The sequence below is a fragment of the Taeniopygia guttata genome, chromosome 9 (genome assembly GCF_048771995.1).
Source record: "Taeniopygia guttata chromosome 9, bTaeGut7.mat, whole genome shotgun sequence".
In the NCBI taxonomy this organism is placed as follows: Eukaryota; Metazoa; Chordata; class Aves; order Passeriformes; family Estrildidae; genus Taeniopygia; species Taeniopygia guttata.
This window is the reverse complement of record NC_133034.1, coordinates 21,272,254-21,290,718: the sequence shown is the minus strand read 5'-3', so window position 1 is coordinate 21,290,718 and position 18,465 is coordinate 21,272,254. Positions and strand designations below refer to the sequence as shown.

The window sequence follows — 18,465 nt, the reverse complement described above, 5'->3', positions numbered from 1 at the left end:
CTCACTAACTGAGAAGAGGTGTGTGAGGTTAGAGCTACCATTTTAGCTGTTTCTGCTCACCAAATGCAAACCACCACCACTAAATCTTGTGAGGTTTTGCGTGGTAAAAAGTTAGCTGCAACACCCAAGCTTCTAACTAGGACCACCACATCAGAGCAAAGGCAATTTTGGTGGAGGTACTTCCTTCTGGTTACACTTTGGGATGATGCTGGGGTGTACAGAAACAAGTCAATAAAAATAAAATCAAAATGTTTACAAGGGCATGTAGTAATAGAACAAGGGGGAAGTCCTATCACTGAAAGACAGTAGGTTTAGATTAGATATTAGGGAAAAAATTCTGAGAATTTGTGGGTGCTCCATCCCTGGAAGTCTTCATGGCCAGGCTGGATGGAGCAACCTGGTCTAGTGCAAGGTGTCCCTGCCCATCCCAACCCAGATGAGCTTTAAGGTCCCTTCCAAGCCAGGCCATTCCATGATTCTGTGATAAATCAGTGCTAGAGCTTCAGTCAGTAACTTTATTGCAAAGTAAGAAATCTAGTCTCTTCCTTTGTGGGCCTAATTATTTTCTCTGGCAATAACAAACCCTATAACAACTCCCCAGATCAAAGTCAATCAAAAGAAGTAACAGGGAGAAAAGGAAGGCAGCAAATAGGACATGAGAAACTAAAGGAGGGTTTAAAAAAGGCCATCAGATGAAGCTACAAAGTGAATTTTAGTGGGCACAGGGTCTTATCGTCCTTCTGAACACCCTTCATATTGCTCCACTGCCCCAAAGGAGGAACCTCCCTGGAGAGATGTCATTAACTGGAATTTCTATTTCTTGTCTTTTATTGTTTGTGGCCTTTGTTTCTTTGGTACTGTTGTTCTTTATGTGTTCTATCTGATTTCCAATGTAAGAGCAATAAATGGAAGAAAAAGTGTAAAATCCAGCAGGGTACAATGTAGGGAGAGGGAAAAAGGGAGCAGAATGGGTTCTGGCAGGTCCCTACTGCTCTTAATAAGGATGCCAAAGGGACCCATGGAAAACACAGCCTAACTGAGAAATCAGAAATCTCATGGAGCTAATCCAGATCCTCCCATGGTATAAATTGACATTGATCTGTCCCAAAAAAATTAGCAAGTCCAAAAAAAATGGCAAATGATGAAATTTATGTCTACAAAGGAGTTGCTATGATCAGAAATTTATCTTTGCCAAGAGGACCATGCAAAAATCCACACCTTTATGCCTCAGCAAACAAAACGAAGTTCTCTTTTGCCAAGTTAGCTACTGAATTTCCATGACCTCAGCAGCACAATTTGTCTTGAAGCTTCTACTCAGATGGCCCTTAAAAGCAGTAGTGAAATTCTTCTGCTTGGGTTATGGAGCTAATAAAGACTCTGAGAACTGGTGGGAGGGCACTGAAGCATTCATGCATACGAAATCCCATGCACATCTATAACCTGGAGATTCTCTGATGCCACAGCAAGAAATGCAGAACTCCTGGTGCTTAATTCTCTTAAATCTTCAGAACTGTTTCTCATCTCCAGTATCTCTGCAGTGAGTGAGGGTTAAACAGGATATTTATTAAAAACTCCAAACCAAATGAGGTGGAGGTGTTTGTTTCCAAACAAAGAAGGCTTTTTAGTCACCTTCAACAAGTTCTCTTAACAGTTACTGCTCCCTGAAGGTAGAGGCTCACCTGAAACCTAGAGCTGGGTTTATTGACTGTGTAACATAAACAGAAATAAAAACTGTAGGGTGCAAGCGAGAGAGAAACTTTTCTGGTGGCAATAAAATCTGTTGAAATAGCCAAAGCATCATCATCAGGGACTAATCTGGCTTGGAGTCTGCTTGATTAAAAATGAGAGACAATAATTTTCTTATGGCTCCGTAATTCAATTGAATAACTTGGTTTGTTATCTAATACTACTTTGTCATACAGAATGATCTGTATGTTGAAAGCCCTGTTCAGGCATAAACTAATTAATTTTCATGGCAGGACCAGTCCTGTGAAGTGCTGTGCTTCCACCACGTAAGAGGAATTGAGGAAGTGCAATAACTCACAGGGTGAGGCTGAATTTCGCATTAGGTATGTAATTAAATCTGATGAGTCCCACTGGGGGGCAGAGATGGTAAGCAGAGATATTAAATGAGTTAGCCATGGCTGTGCATCCGTCCCTCTTTGGCTCCTGACTCACAGCACGGTGGTGGCAGCCACCCCTGACCATCCTCTGGACCCTTCCTCATTCCACCACATCTGCCTTCTGTTAAAGGCATGGCTCCCAGGGCTCCCAGCTTAGCCTCAGTATTTCTGCAGTAATGTTGGACAGAATGAGGAAAATTCAGGGGTCAGAATGTATGATAAAACATTTGGAAAATTCATCTCTGTACTTCTTTACTTCTGTAGCTACTTTAGCAGATACTCAAGTTGTGCTTATTCCATTTCTCATAGTGTGAAATAATGAACTTTAAACATTCACAGGCAGAAAAAGCCTATGAGGTAAGAAAAAGAGAAAGGTGGAAAGATAAAATACTTACATGACACCAGGTGAAGCACATGTCAGTAATTTGGGGATTATATTAATTAAAGAGATATTTTAATACTTTCCAAAGTCATCATTACAAACCTAGAAACTATAGAGTTAGGATTTCAGGATTTTTTTTTAACCTGTGTAACACGACTCTGTATCCTATCCTAATTGCTTTGTAATTTGACATGCAAGGGTTTAATGTGGCAGCTGAGGCAAATCCAGTAACAACTAGGAGCTAAAGCACAGAAAAGAGCTCTTGACAGGCAGAGCTTCAATTCAGCAACTCAGTTCAGGCAATAGAGCTGTAATATAAAAGTTAGCAGGAGAGAAAAGGTGCTGGAACAGGCCTGGCTAAAATAGCTCAGATTAATATTCAAGGCAGTTCTTTGACAGCTTTTAGTTTCTTAATATGGCTTTTGCTTTTAATTTCTTCTTTTAGCTTGGTGTCTTCATTTTCCAGTGTAATCCCTGTGAATGTTTATTACCTCTGCTGCATTTTTTTTTAGTCAATATGGGTTTTAACCTTGAAGTGCTGCAAGAACAGTAGGGAAGTTTTTCTTCCCTTGATAAGCAGAAAGGTACACAGCACAAGTTCTATGGGTACAAATTTCTCATTCAGGGTGTATGAGCTGGTCTTTGCCTTGGCTATATGCAATGACACAAATCTGTAAGAGCAGTGACAGCCAAGGGGAATCCAGTGATGGTTGTGAGACACTGACAAAAAAACACCAAAAAAACCAATCAATAGAAAATCAGATCCAAAAGTTGATCCTAACATGTTTTTGTTGATTTTATTAAATGTGTGTCTGGTTCTTGCTTTTATTTCCTAAAAATTACACTGGGACTGGAGCCAGTGCTGTCACAGACTAATGCTGATTGTGTAGCCCATGCTTTTGTAACCTTTAAGTTACACTACTCTAATGTTTTATTTTATGACCTTCCTGAGAAAATTCTGCAAAGCTCCAATGGATGCAAGGCACTGCACCCTGAATACTAACTTGTGCTAAGGTGACCCAACAACTTCCATCAGGTGAACAAGAACTGCATCAGTTCCTTTTATCCAGCTGATTTTGTCAGGAGAAACTTGAAGTGTTTGGTGTGGCTACACCTGGGCTTATGAACTTTGCCATGAGTAGAGATCTTCCAAGGTGTTCTCTTAGCTCTGAAATTAAGAATTAAATTGGAGCAGGGGTTTACAATTGCTGTTTTGTCCTGAGTACAGGTCACTTTTGGCCAGTAACAGAATCTACTGAATTATCAGGTGTTAGTACATTCAGATTTGGGAGGTTAATGATGGTCCTTTGCTTCCTTGGATCATCCCATCCCTGGGAGCTGTTTTTCTGAAGGTCTTAAAAGGTGGCTATGAAAGACTGAGTGACATGATTTATTCCTGTTCGGTTTAACTTATGTGTAAATCTCAGTTTCAAAATTATTTAAAATTATTTTTAGCTAATATCAACCTGTCCATGAAAGACCCAACAAGAACCAAAGTGTCAGATATCCTCCACAAACCTGAGAGTAAGGAAATGGGGTGAGGATGGTGTCAATGCCTTTGGGATTGCCAAAATCTGTGTTTATTCAGGGCCCAGTGTGTTGCTGCTGCAGTTCATTCCTGTCACCCTCTGTCTGCATGAATCAAAAGGCAGAAGGGGGATGCTGCATTTGCACCTTGCTCCAAACCTGCCTGCTGGCCACACAAAGACAAACATTTTGAGGTGTCAGCCTGTGAGTTCATCAGCTCCTACCCAAAGGCATAAATGTCTTTTTAAATACCAGAAGCACGAAGATGCTCTTGTACACCTGCACACCTGTGAAGTATCTTTCCCCCTTTTTGACGCTCTGAAGTGCTCATTTTGAGCAAACAAAAATACAAACCAAAACTAACCAGCATTTTCTGCTGTCAGAATGAGTCTGGCTTGCAGAAAACAGTAAATTCCAGGATTTTCATTTGTGAGGCAAAGTAAAGGCATTAAAGCTTTAACCCTCAGTTATTCCCAGCAAGGCCATCCCATCATTTCAGAGAATGCTGGAATTAAGCTAATAAATAAGTAAGAGAAAAAACAATTCCACTGCAGAAAGCTAAAGGCAGGGACCTTGATCAGAGCTTGCTTTGCATCCTGGCTTCTGTGAATCCTTGCTGCAGCTGCAAGAGCAGCTGCATTATTTTCCACATCAATCTGAGCAATGCCATGTAATAGCCTCGTTAAAGAGGGACTAAAGAGCTAACAAATCCTAAAGTCGTCAGACTTTTTATGAAATTTACATTCAGAAATACCATATTTAAGCTATTTTTCAATGTTTGAATTTAAATGGGCACAATTAGAGTTGATTTTTGTTTTGTTTCTCAACTGGTAGTTACTACATTGAGCAAGCGTTGCTTGAGGTCACAGCCCTGCAAATGCACAAGTGCAGCATCTGAATTCCATAGCGAGGAGACTCACGGAGTGGCATAACATTAAACATGCAAACAAGGAGCCACAGAGAGAGAGAGAGCGCTTGTATTTGTCAGGAAGAAATGTGGAATTCAGCAAAACATTTTACATACATTGAATTTTCTGCGGATTCTTTCAAAACAGCAATGATATGCAGAATTTTCTCATTTTTGGCCTTGCTTACCCCTTCAAATGGTTGTTAAGAGCCCTAATGACTTTGTTAGAGCAAACATAAACTAATGCAAAACACTTCAAAGGTCTCACTTTTACATGTGTCCAGAGATTGCCCATTAAAGTTTGCCAGTGGTCACATTTGAATACTATTATCTATATCCAAAATAATTTTGCAAGCTTAGGTATGGATATTCTGGCAATATTACCACTTTGCACAGATAAAATTAATGATATCTTAAGGCTTAGGCACCATAAAGGTACTGTAGATAATCAAAAACTTGATTTAAACTTGATTTTTTAAACTTGATTCGAATTTAACACATGACAAAATTATACCTCCTGAAAAAGTACATGTACCAAGGTATGGTCACCCTGAAAAACAAACAGGTCTCCTCTCCTTTAACAGGCTGCTTACAACTCAGCTTCTACAAGGTATGTAATTAGATGACAATCTCAATGATATTTTATCTCAGTGATACTATAAAATAATTTCGCTATTCCTGATGTCTGCAGGAAAAAGCTTGGAAATGTAACTCAGGTATTGAGTAAAAGCTCAGGAAATAGAAGGAAGGAAAAGAATGTATTTATAACAAAAATATACAAAACAACAAAACATTTTTATCTAGTTAGGTGTCCCTGGTTGACTGAAGATATTTAACGTTTCAAGTTAGAAGTACTGAATGACAGAGGGAGCTTTTCACTGGTTAAGTACTGCAATAAGAGACATTTCTCTTTTTTTCATTCTAATTATAGTTTACATGCACCTTTCTGGTAAGTGTGGGCAGACCACATGATTTCTGTGCCTCATGGAGCTAGTAAGACTTCCCTTCTTTTCAGTGCAGCATGGATCAACTTACTAATATTTGTGAAACACAAAGGAATTAGAATGATTAATGCCTTATAAATAAATAAATGCATCTCCATTCATTAGCCAGAAAAGCTCTGTTTTGTTTCAAGAATTGATTTCTGAAAATGCTTTACCATGTATTTTATCAGCAAACAAGATGACATTAAGTGGCAATATGTTAAAATTAGTTGCCTTTCATTCTTTTAACTTTACTGGAAAAAAGTTACATTTTCTTTTCAGATTGTATTTCCCCAAGTATAAAACAGATGCATTTGGATAAATAGATTTGAAACATATTATTAAATTAAATGAAGAAAAGGAAACATAATGAAATAAAATCAAAGTATCTGAAAAAAAAAATTCTTTTCACAGGCCTGCAGTAGAAATCTAATGTCCCTTCTCTACTTTATCCTGGTATTGAGATGACAGGTATTCTATCATCTTTAAAAGTACCATCTGAGATGCCTCTTGTGATCTGAACTAGAATGGGTGTCCATTCAGGAGAACCAATTTCAAAATCCAGTTACATGTATTAAATCTATTTCTATATGGAGCACACTGTTTGTGCTTAGTACATTTATCACCATTATTACAATAAAATTAAATAGTGCCATCTGAGATCAAGTTCCTGCTGTGGTTCTCCATATTCATTGTACCAGACATTTTAAAGACCAAGCAGAGGAAAGAAGCCTCCTTTGAGGTGAAATGGGGATACAGAAATCAGGCACAGAGAAATGAACCCCCTTCAGGGACAGCAGCAGACCCATGGCACAGCAGCTCCTCCCTTCCTAAATCCCATTTAAAAACCATCCCAAGCCAGCTCAGCACAGCTGTAGTCACCTCAGGGGGTCTCGAGGGATGTCCCCACTGGGGAAGCATTTGGGAAGCAAAGTCCTGGCTCAGTCCAACCCTTGGGCATCCTGGAAGGACACAGGGATGAGCACACTAAGATTGCATGGCTGTCCCTGGTGCAGGCAGTCACAGAATTCACAGAATCCCTGGGTTGGAAGAGACCTTCAAGATCATCGAGTCCAACCCAGCCCCAACACCTCAACTCAACCCTGGCACCCAGCGCCACATCCAGGCTTGGTTAAACACACCCAGGGATGGTGATTCCCCACCTCCCTGGGCAGAGAATTCCAGAGCTTTATTACTCTTTCTGTAAAAAACTTATTCCTAATATCCAACCTAAATTTCCCTTTGTGCAGTTTGAGACTGTGTCCTCTGGTTCTGTCAGTGCTGCCTGGAGAAAGAGCCCAACCCCACCTGACTACAACCTCCTTCCAGCCCTAAATGCTTCACAGCCTGCCCCATGCCAGCTCAGCTCTTCCTCACCTCCCTGGGAACACTTTCAGCCCAATATTTGGAAAAGAGGAAAAAAAAGAACCTGCTGGAAGGTGTCTTGTATTATATACCAGAAGGGAATATCTATATCCTGACAACCCTTCTTGTACCACTTGTGTTTCAAACCTTTCCTTCCCACCCTGGAGCATTGGAGAAGGAATATCTATGCTCATCAGGACCTGAGCTCCACTAATGTATATGGTTAAAAAAATAAATTTCGAAAAGATGTTTTAGACAAGTGTTTTGAGTAAAGTCCTTATTCTTTTTCTAGGAGACTAAATTGCTGAACACACTTAAATCAGAGCAACTTGATAACCTTAATTTCTAAGGAAATTCTGCTAATGAATTAAAAAAATGCAGTGTATTATGTCCCTGCTGCTTCTAACCCAGACAGATAAACCTTGTAACTGCAGGCCACAAAACAGAGCTAATGGAGGAAAACATGCTGGAGTTATGTTCACAACTTGGAACACTGCAAGGGCTCAACGAGCATTTCAGAATGGAGAGGGAAATGGCAAAAACATCCCAGGCAGCAGTCCCATCCCAGTGCCAAGCATTCCTCTTAGGCACTGAGGGCTAAAGAATCCCACAACCAGGAGACAAATGAATAAGAAACACCAAATGAAATCAGCACAATTAATCAAGTAACTAAGACACAAAACCTTGAGACACAACAAATGTGCCATGCTGCTAAAAATGTTTTGCAGATAAGTGAATAAATTTACTTCCAAGCCGGGCTTTTTTTCTTTTTTTCTTTTCTTTTTTTTTTTTTTCCACCAGTAGCTTTAGTCCTGTTGCTTCCACTGCACGTTTGCTTCCCCAGGTACAACTTAGATATGGCTTCTGATTTCCCTGCTGTAGCTATACAATTGAGGGGAGAGCTGGAGGGATGAATCACTGCATTCTGTCCATGCTTGCTGATCTTCTGGCTCTAAATTCAGAGCAAAAAACTGTGGGGAAAAAGACAACAGGGCTAAAATAACAGAAGAGGGGGAAAGGTATAATAGAAATACCTCAGGACTCAGCAAAGACGGGAGAAGCACTCAAGATCTGAGGAGGCAACAGATGAATAAGAGGAGATGATAGAGTGTGAAATGTGTAGTTGGATGATGAGTAGAGCTAATGAAACTGAATTTCCTGAGCCTGTGTAGCTGGGCTCTCTGGTGCCTAATAGTGTGATCTCTGATTGAATGTTTCCCTGCAGTTGGAGTATTCCCAGTGTCTCTCCCTTGTGTGGTTTCTATTTAGAGGGTTGTTCATGGTGCAATAATTTGGAGATAGGATCCAGGGAGATGGAGATAAACAATAATTAAGCTTTTTTCCTCAAAAAGAGAAAAGAAAGGAAAAAAAAGATAAACATGTTATGGTCACGATGAAATGGGACTGGAAGGAAGATGCAAAATGGCAACAAAATTGGAATAAAAACTAAGGCCCTCCATCTAAATCTTCAAAGCTGTGCTTTGAAATGACTAAATGGGATGGGAAAATTACTAATGACGAAATGACTAATGGGAGGTGGGGAGAAAACCTCTGACTGGAGACACTGGAGAGTGGCTGAGACAAGGGCCTAAGCTGATCACTGTTGCCTGAGCGGAGATGGCTCAGATGTAAAGAGATTGCTTCTGTGTGATGAAAAGAAACAAGAGATTTTGGTCAGGTGGAAGACAGGTGGGTGGAAGAAACCCATTGCTGTCTCTGGAAACTGCTGAGGCTGGACTGTAAACTGGGGTGAGGTGAAACAAATGAGAAGCTGCTCCCCCATTAGTCCCCACTCCTTAAATATGAAGGCAACAGGGAGGAGGGGTAGGTTTCCTCTGGGATGGCCAGGAGCCCTTTGCTCCCCCATGCCATCATGTCCACAGCCCTCACCCCTGGCCACCATCCCCTCACCTCTGTGGTGAGCCCCCAGTCTGGGATGTAGCTTTGTGCCTGAAAACAAAGATGGAAAATCCACTGTAAATGAGTCCTCCCAAGGTAAGTGACAAATTCAGCCCACCCAACTCATAATGTTTATAGTGGGACCTGGCTCTGTAAAGGGTAACAAATGTGAAATCATTATAAACTTGGTTGAGTTACTACTGTAAACCTGCTGGCTGGCAATCGAGATCTGATCAATTCTTTTAAAACATTTTAGCTGTATGCTCATTAATAAAATGGAAATTTGGAACAAAAAGAGGAATGAGAACTACAAAAGGTGAAGTAATTAGCAGGTTTATTGTAGACACTGTCATGTTTCTCAGGTCCCCTGATTTAAGTTAAAAAAAGAAAATAAAAAGTACTAGTGCAGATGAATTGCTCATAACATGTATTCAAAGTTGCTAGTCCAAACAGCATAATTTTCAAGTCTAAGCATTCCCTATATAGCAATGTTAGAGCTGAATGCTTTTTATGGATGCACTTAGTTCATAGAGTTGTGTGATTATGCACGTGGGATCTGATTCACAGGATTTCTTCTTTCTTCCTTGATAAGGAAGGTAAGAAAAAGCCTAAAAAGGTTTGTGCTATTTTAAAAGACTCATGAAACATAAAACTTCAAGTTTAGAAAAGTCACAGAAAGAGGAAAAATTGGAGTTTCTGTATCTTTTGAAATTTCTACTGTGCAAAGAGTTGTAGTGTTTAAGGCTCATAAAATAGATTAAGAATCCAGTGACACACAAGGGTGTTTTTTTTCTCTGCTCTCTATTTGGTGATATATCAATAGGTCTTCTAGGCAGAAGAAAAGTCTTGCTGACTGCATCAGAGATTCCTCACTAGGAACAGACCTTAAAAAAAAAAAAAGTAGGTCTACTTGAAAAACGTTCTCCAGGTAATTTTAGCAGAGATTTTGCTTCTTCCCTAAAACTTTGTAGCCCTGCAACAAATCTATATTTTTTTTCCTGAAAAACAAGAAAGAAAAAAAAAAAAAAGCAGTTGTGTTTGGTTAGAATTTGAGTTGTCTGAGAAACAGGCTGCAGTTTTCTGTGCAAGACATAGCCCAGGTAGGAAGCACAAATTAAATAAAAGGACACAAAGCGTTGAGACCACACTGCTCAAGAGAAGTTAAATTAAATTCTCAAATCAAAATGTTTTGCTTTTCAACTCCAAAATACCAAGTCTTAAATAGCTCAATTTCTAAAAATTCCAGGTAGTCAAAGGCAGTCAGGGGAGGGCTTTAGAGAGAGGTTGGGAGAAGCAGTGAAGCGTTGACCTCCAGCATGGACAACCTTTGGATGGGAACACTGGCAGCCCTGGGTGAGGTGGCTCCTTCATGTCCCTCTGAGAGCAGAAGAGAAATTAAGCACTGGCATCACGTGCTCCTGCAGGTATTTTCTAGTCAAAAGCTGGGCTGCTACATTATTTAGTGAAATTCTGTCTTTTATTGCTGTGGGATAACTCCAGGACCCTCCTCCTTGGAAGAGATGCCACACCACATCCGTGTGTATGGCCATTCATCACCTGGGGAGGCTCTGGAAGAAAACAGCAAAGGACAACAGGAAAAGCCAGTGATTAGGGAATTGGAGAAAAGATGTCCTGGACAGGGAAGGTCACAAATGTTTCCTACCAATCTGTTTGTGTTTATATCACAGCGTTTCCTGCTGCTGACTGGCTTCATTTTCCCTAGGTGATTTCAAGCAGGCACTTGTTACAGATCATACACCAGCAGGGGCTTGTGTTTGGACTTGGAACCATCTGAAAAGCTCCTGTTAAACCCTTAGGGAGGCAGTTACCTCTGGTAGCTGTGCCCTTCATAAAGCAAAAGCATTATTGGTAGATTTGCATGCTCCCATATCCAATAACTCTGAGTAAGTGGCATATTTATAGCATCTATCATAGCATTAAGAACAGGTTTCTGCCATGCTGTAGTGATGGAGAACATTTTGTGGCACCCTGGAATTGAATTCTCCTGTTCTGAACATTCCCCCTGGCTTTGGATACCTTCATGCTTACTTCCTGGAAAACACATTAATTTTGGAGGCCTATTTGTTTTAATGCCTTCAGCTGCCTACGTGATTCCTGGGAAAGGATGGAGCTGTGCAAAAATCAGGATAATGCAGGACCTAGTTGAAAGAAAGGAGTGTCACTAACACTTGGGTCAGTAAAGAGGAAGGAGGAGCCCGAGGAAAAACAACAACTCTGTTCTCTGCAACATTTTAAAAAATAATGATAAAAAAGATCAACAGAAAGCTGAAGGAATTTAGTCCTGAATGTAGCCAGGGTTTTGTTCCTCCCCTGCCTGCAATTTTGAAACAAATTACTTTTAATATTACCTAGATATTAATGTTTTAGATTGGGTACTCTTCATGCTCTAAAACTGCTTTTCATAAATGTTTTAATGCGTCCAGTCCCAATCCCACTGAGGTCAATTAGAAGATTCCAAATAAATCTTTCCTTCTCCTCCTTCCATTAGTATGCAGCCTGTAAGAGGGCTGACACTGGTCTGTGCTTTTATCTTAAAATAATCCAGAAGACAATTTTCCCATGGGAAGAAACCATGCAATTTGTGGGTGGTACTTAAAGGGATGTTACCCAGGTAAAATCACTTACCTTTAATTTAGAGCCCAAATTTCAGGCATGCTGAGCACAGTTCTTCCTGAAGTTAAATATAGACTTGGGTGGCCAATACTATGGAAAAACCAGAGCCATAATTTTTAACATATCTCATTTTGTCTTGGGCTTGTAATGTCGAGAAATAGGTTTAAAGTGGTTTGGAAGTGCAATTTCAAGATGTTATTTCTGTAAATATTGCAGCAAAATAAAGTGATAGATTATGATAAAGTATGTTTCTGTTTTATTTATTTTTTAACTTCATGCCTGTATCTGACTTCCATGGAAGTAATTTTTAACCAGACCTCAAACTTTAAATAACTACAAGCATCATTCTTCCCAAAAAGAATCTAGTATGTCTTTGATAGGATATGCCATAAAAAAATAGAGGATGATCCATAAAATACTTTGGGAAATATTGATTTTTTGTTTGTTTGTTCATGTTCTGGGTGGTGAACTGGATAAATACAACTATGGCTTGGTTCAAAATTCTGTTGTACCTCTGAACTTGGAGCATGATCTACAGCAAATGTTTATTGGATAAAGCCCTCAGCTTTTGTGCTGTACCTTTGGGCTCCAAACCCCAAAGATCTGATGGTAATAATGACTACTTTGAGAATACTCTAATGCTCTTTAAATACAATTTTTATAAGTATTTTTTGGCATGCTTTAACTGCAGAGTCTCACATTTTTTCCAGGAAGTTTTAAGGAATCAGAAGTGATTTCTGGTATTTGAAACCATACTTGAAATCGTGCTGAAAACAGTTCTCACAGAGACGTTTCAGCTGAATTAATTACAATACAATCAAGCTGTGGCATGTGGGACAAGAAACATCTGACGCTAACCTTGGCTGATCTTCCTGTAGATTGCATTCATTAGTCTGAATAGTTTTCTCAATGTTTTGATGTAATCATTTTGCCCTTTTTCAATTTATGTACTTGTGATGGCTTTGGCCATCTTGACAAAACAAATCCCACACTTGGGTCAAGGACTCTGGAACCATCAGCTTTCAGTGAGAAATTACTTTGGGACTCATTATATGTTTATTGTCTAAGGGTCCTTGTAATAGGGATTTTGTTTTGCACATTAGAATTGTACATCATTAGCTTTCTAAATTCCAGCTGAAACTATTACATCTTCCTCCAAGAGGAGAACTTGAAACAGTTCAACAAAAGGAATAAGAAATCAAGCTTCACACTTCTTTTCATTGTATTCTTGTTATGTTATCCATATATGCATATATGTATACTGAGGAAATGTAATGGCTAAATAGCATCAAGAAAATTCTGGCTTTTAAAAAGCAAATTAAAAAATCATCACTCTGTGAAGGTGAATTAACAAAAGAGCATTGGGGAAAATCCACATGTGCCCAATACTTACATTTCCTCTTTTATTATTGCATCAGCAAAATGTCACCTCTGCAATTTGGTAGTGTTCTCTGTCCACCATGATGAGAAGCAAAGCATGAGAAAATATGCAACAAAAGCCAAACTCCTTTAGATGCTGATGTCTTCTGAGTGCCAAAGTACTTCTGGTGTTCTAAATTTTATAAACCTACAGCTCCCAAACTTAGACAATCTGAAAATAAAGATGGGTTAATCATGCACATAAATATGCTAAGCCTCAACTTTCTAACAAAATAAAAAGTCCTGACATTTGCTGGAAGAATTATTTTCAGTTGATACTGCCACTCAGACAGTGAGGAGCAGCTTCTTTGTCCTGTTCTTGTCTTCTGAAACTGCACTGCTGTGTCCGCTTCTCCCAAAGCATAACACCATCTTGACTTGGGCAGGCTCCAGTTGCAGCACGGACAGCCACTTTCCAAAGGAGAAATCCTGGGAAATGGGCCCATTTGGGATGTGTCTGTGGCCTCTCTGCTTTCCTCATGCGTGACAGAGTCACAGCACAGTGAATTATTCCATGGCAGAAGGATCCCGTGATGGCTTCCTCCCGGTGCCGAATCCATCCACTGCTCACCTGCTGCTCCTCCCTTCCTTCCCTGGCACAAACCCCTGCACAAGGCCACCAGTTTGGATGGAAGAGGTTCTAAAAGCCTGTAGCAAATATTACAACCTGTTTGCAGTAGGTATCACATGGAACATTCCTTTTCTTTCTAGAGGCAATTGGAAGGGGAGGGATTTTGGCTTTCTATAGAAAATCTATACAAATGTTGCCTCCTCTACCAAAGAATTTTTTTTTTCTTAGATCTTCAGATCTTACATTTCTGTCTACCCAGATTTATGACACACTGTATTCATTGTAAATTATAGGGGTTTTTCTTAGTTGCAAGTAGCCATAGGGTTTTAACATTAAGTAAAATTTGATTACTGATGCACTGCTTAAATAAGGTAAAAAAGTCTATAAAATCCCTTTGACCTTCATGGTATCCACAAATACAGCAAACTTGCTCTACATGAGGTTTTATAGATACCAGGGGCTTATGCATTGTAAATTATACCATCAGTCCGGGAGAAGACTGGTTTTCCCTGCTCTCCATCTACATCCAGACATGTATTAAGCATCTCCTGAACCCATAAAGAAATATTTCTATTTCATAAACATGGGCCTGATTCTCTCACTTTCCCTGGTGTAATTTTACTGACTGCCACTGAACTACTGCTGCATCAGGTCTATGGAAATGATAAAGCCAGCACTTCTGCTGATCACAGTGTGTAGCCTAGAGATAGGAGGGAGACTTTACTTAAAAGTCTCATGGCAGTTGCATTAAATCCTGGTGCAAAACTGAGAGTTAACATTGTAAGAAATGTGTATTATAAATAGTTTATGAAGAACATTTTTTTCTATTTCAGCTACTGGTATTCAAGGCTTCATATAATTTCTGAGTTTCAACATAAAATTTCCAAATATGGTGTTAATATTTCCCTGGGGATTTAATGTATTAATGTATATGAAACCTGTTTTCTTTAGCTGTATTTGAAAGCCATTTCACAGTACAATGAGGTCCTAATTTTAATAGCCAATCAAATCTGTGTCCTCCGTGTAATCAGCTCTTTGCTTGTATAGCAGAACAAAGCAATGCCCTATGAAAAATTAACTTGTATTTATTTTTTATATAGTATACTCAGAATATTAGGCATATGAATCACAAAAACCTGAATCAAATTAAATTATCAGTTCCTACAGCAAGTTCTGCATCTTCTACAAATACATCAGTAATTGTGTTAAACTTATCCCTGCTTAGGAATTCCCCAAGCTAAAGCTTTTGATGTTGCCTGCTAAATTCTTAGCTGAAATTACAACAATCCAAATACTAACAGGGCAACTGAAACCACTCTGTTGGTTAAACAACAGTATTTTTGAATGATAAATTCTGACTCTCAAAGTCGTGGTCCTATCTGCCTACCAAGTATTTGCAAACATGGCAGGGTTTTCTGCTCTCGCTGGGCTCGTGTCTGGCACAGAACTGTGCAGCAACAGGGAACAAACTCATCAAAAACCCATGCAGGTTTTTATGTGTGCTTGTCAGCCTGCATGTTTTTTGCCTAGGCCAGTGGGATTTGGTGTTAAGAAGGTGTTTGGAAGCTGAAGAGCTCGTTCTCCAAGCCCATGAATCATGGCTGGATGTGCAGCAGGTCTCACACAACTCCTCCCCGGTGCTGCTCTCCAGGCTGGGACCCGACCTGCTGCTCTGAGCGCTTGGACTTCCCTTCTGGAGTCCACCCAGCATCCAGGAAAACTCTGCATTCAAACAAAGCTACCCACCTGGGACTGTCCCAGCACTGATTTTTTAAGTCTAAATGGAGGGGGAAAATGTCTTCTAAAGCTGCTGTTCTCTCGTTTTCCCCCTGGCTAACCTCAGAGCTAAGTTCAACGCTGTTTCTGTCTTTAGGTCTGGGTTCAGCTTGCTTCCCTTTGCAATATTGAGCCAATGGCAGGAGAGGTCCAGCTGCAGAGGAAAAGAAAAAGAAATTTTGTTCAATTCAAATTCTTGAAGTCATTCCCTTCGTATTCAGATAAAATTTCTGGATGGAAAGTACATTCCAGTCATAGATATAACCTGAACCTAAAACCTGGTGACTAACAGCAGCAGACAAATATACAAGTGCCATGCCTGCACAATAAATGATGCTGATTCAGCTCCCATGGACACACTTAAAAGAGGCTTCATTTATAAAAATAATTGTGTTACAAAATATATCATATGAACCTACTTGTCTTGAAAAAATAATTACATAAAGGTTTGGAGAGTTCTTCCCTCTTTCTAATCATCTTAATATAGCAAAAGTTAAGCTAATCTTAAGGAGCAGCTGATATGGAATTTTCATGTGTCAAGGAACTTTATATGTGCACACACAGCTCACAGTCAGGCTACAAACACGGTGGCATGTACAGGTGGGATGAAGCTGATTAAGGCTATGTTCAATTTCTCATAAATGATGCTGGCCTACTGAGTTAGCTGAGACATAGAAACCACTGGTAGTTCTGCAAGTAATGGTAACTTAATTGATCATTTGAACACACCTGCAAAGAGCCTTTTGCTGCAAGTGTAGTCTGGGTTGTAATTCAGGGCTTGTCCTGAACAATGTTTTGTCTGCTGGCAAAACTTTGGCTATAAGTATGATGCTACTGTTAATTTAATTTGCCTGGTTTCTCAGAGGGTGTGAACTAAAGCTGAACTTACTATTACTCATCAGTGGCTAACACAAGCACTTCACAAGAAATAGACTAGCTCCATTTGAGCACATTTCAGGGATTTCCTTTGTGTATTCAGAAAGGACAGGCAAATTATTTCAAAATTAAATGTGTAGAATGACCCAGTTTATTGCAGCTTAAATAATTGTGGAACACATCCTTGAGAAATCCCAGATCCATAGAAAAATACATTGCCTGCAAGGGTGCAATAATGCTGAAGGGCTGGCCATTTTTCCTATGCTGGGCTAATTCAAGAGGAGTAAAGTGAGTGTAGCTCACTCCTTTCTCTGTAGTAAAACACAGCCTCATGTGCCCATGGTTACACAAAAAGTCTGTGATGGGGCATGAAAGTAAATCTACAGCTTAGTCCCTCTGTAACATCCTAACCACTGAAAAAGATGAGCCAGGAAAAAAATAGAGAAAGCAAGTAGAGAATAAAGGAACTTCCTCCCTAGTTATCCTCTCACTTTTTATGTATTTTATGTTTTGAAGGCCTAACAAAAATTTTTCCTTGTAGCATAGTTATTTTCTGCACTAAATAATCTGATACCACACTTATCTGCAATTTTAGAAGCCTTCATCTACCACATTCATATCCAGCAATTGTTAGAATGATGATTTTATCAGTTGCCAATATTTGTTCATTCAACACGCAGCAGAAAGTAATCTTAGCTCAAAGAGTTTTTAAAAATACAAGTTAGTGCCTGAAATGCATGAAATAAAGTTCAGTATAATTAATATAGTAAAAGGCTCAGTCACCAAAAGGAAATTGCAGGATGTGGGTGTCTTGCTGCTACCTGTTGCCTAGCAATGCTGCATACGTGTGGCACAAGATTGATAGATATCACCCACTCAGATCGCTGGATTCAGACCTTCACCGCCGCCTTGGCACCGCGAAAACTGCCAAGGAGGGAGAGAGAGAAATAACAGATGGGAGGAGAAGCCTCACAGAGTAATTTTTCTCACTGTCCATCACTATACTGCCCAAAAGATCAGGGATGTTCAATTTTATTGAGTTGGGTTTTTCGCTATGTGTAAATGTGCACTTCTGTATAAATATATATATATATATATAACTTTCTCCCTAGCTAGGTGTATCTGGGTCGTGCAAAGCAGAAGCAATGATATCCTGAAATTAAAATGGCAATTCAGTTTTATAATTTTTAGTGACTCACACTGCATTACCTTTAAGTAGGATGAACAAAAATTTCTCAGATATTATAGATAATTATAATGTTATTACAGCATTCCTGATAGCAAATGCTAAAGTTAAGATTAAGATGCAACACAGCATTTTAAGCAACTCATACCTTCTCAAAATACACTTTTTGCTAAAATTTTCCATGATCCACTTGGCTTCAAAGTCAGCTTTTTTCTGAGAAATCTTTCTGTGGAATTAGTTCTGCCATTTTTGAACCGAGTCAGGAGGCTCCATATGTTCTATTTTAAATTCTGGACTTGCATAATTCCAACAAATGACTAAAGATAGAAGCCTCAGACCTGACAGGTTTTATAATACTCATTAAAGGAAGAAAATAATCTTGGTTTGAAGAAAATTACTTGAGTTTGTAAAAATAATGGCATCCAAAACAATTTCCTGCACATGCCCAAGCAGAATCTTAAGACGGTTTTCAGGCCAAAATGCTGTTATATGAGAAGTTCTGCTCTTAACATTAAAAATCATTACACTTGAGAGCCTTTTTTGTTTAGGCAACCCATTAATAAGGATTAATTAAAATAATACAAAGCACCAGAAAAAATCTAATTATAAAAAGACCAAACAATCAGTCCAATAGAGCATGAAGTGAGCAGCCATCTGTTGAACAGTCCTGTTTGCTAAGAACTCAACATTCATCTTAGTTGTGGAAAACAGAGGAACTAACAACACAGAAACCAAGGAGGACTTGGTAAATAACAATGAGTGAGGCAAGTAAAATAAATGGGAATTACAGTTGATCCTAATGCCCAGGAAATGTGGA

At 39.3% G+C, this 18,465-nt stretch overlaps 1 long non-coding RNA gene across 2 annotated transcripts; it reads right to left on the bottom strand.

The window, feature by feature from the left end:
* Positions 1–4,989: 4,989 nt before the first annotated feature.
* Positions 4,990–15,692, bottom strand: LOC140684723 (uncharacterized). Of its 2 annotated transcripts, none has more exons than XR_012057431.1 (2): positions 15,557–15,692; positions 4,990–10,754 (listed from the first exon to the last, which is right to left on the bottom strand). It is a non-coding gene; the product is annotated as an uncharacterized lncRNA (long non-coding RNA). The 2 variants fall into 2 exon arrangements; XR_012057430.1 differs by lacking the exon at positions 15,557–15,692 and adding an exon at positions 13,214–13,232.
* Positions 15,693–18,465: the final 2,773 nt, after the last annotated feature.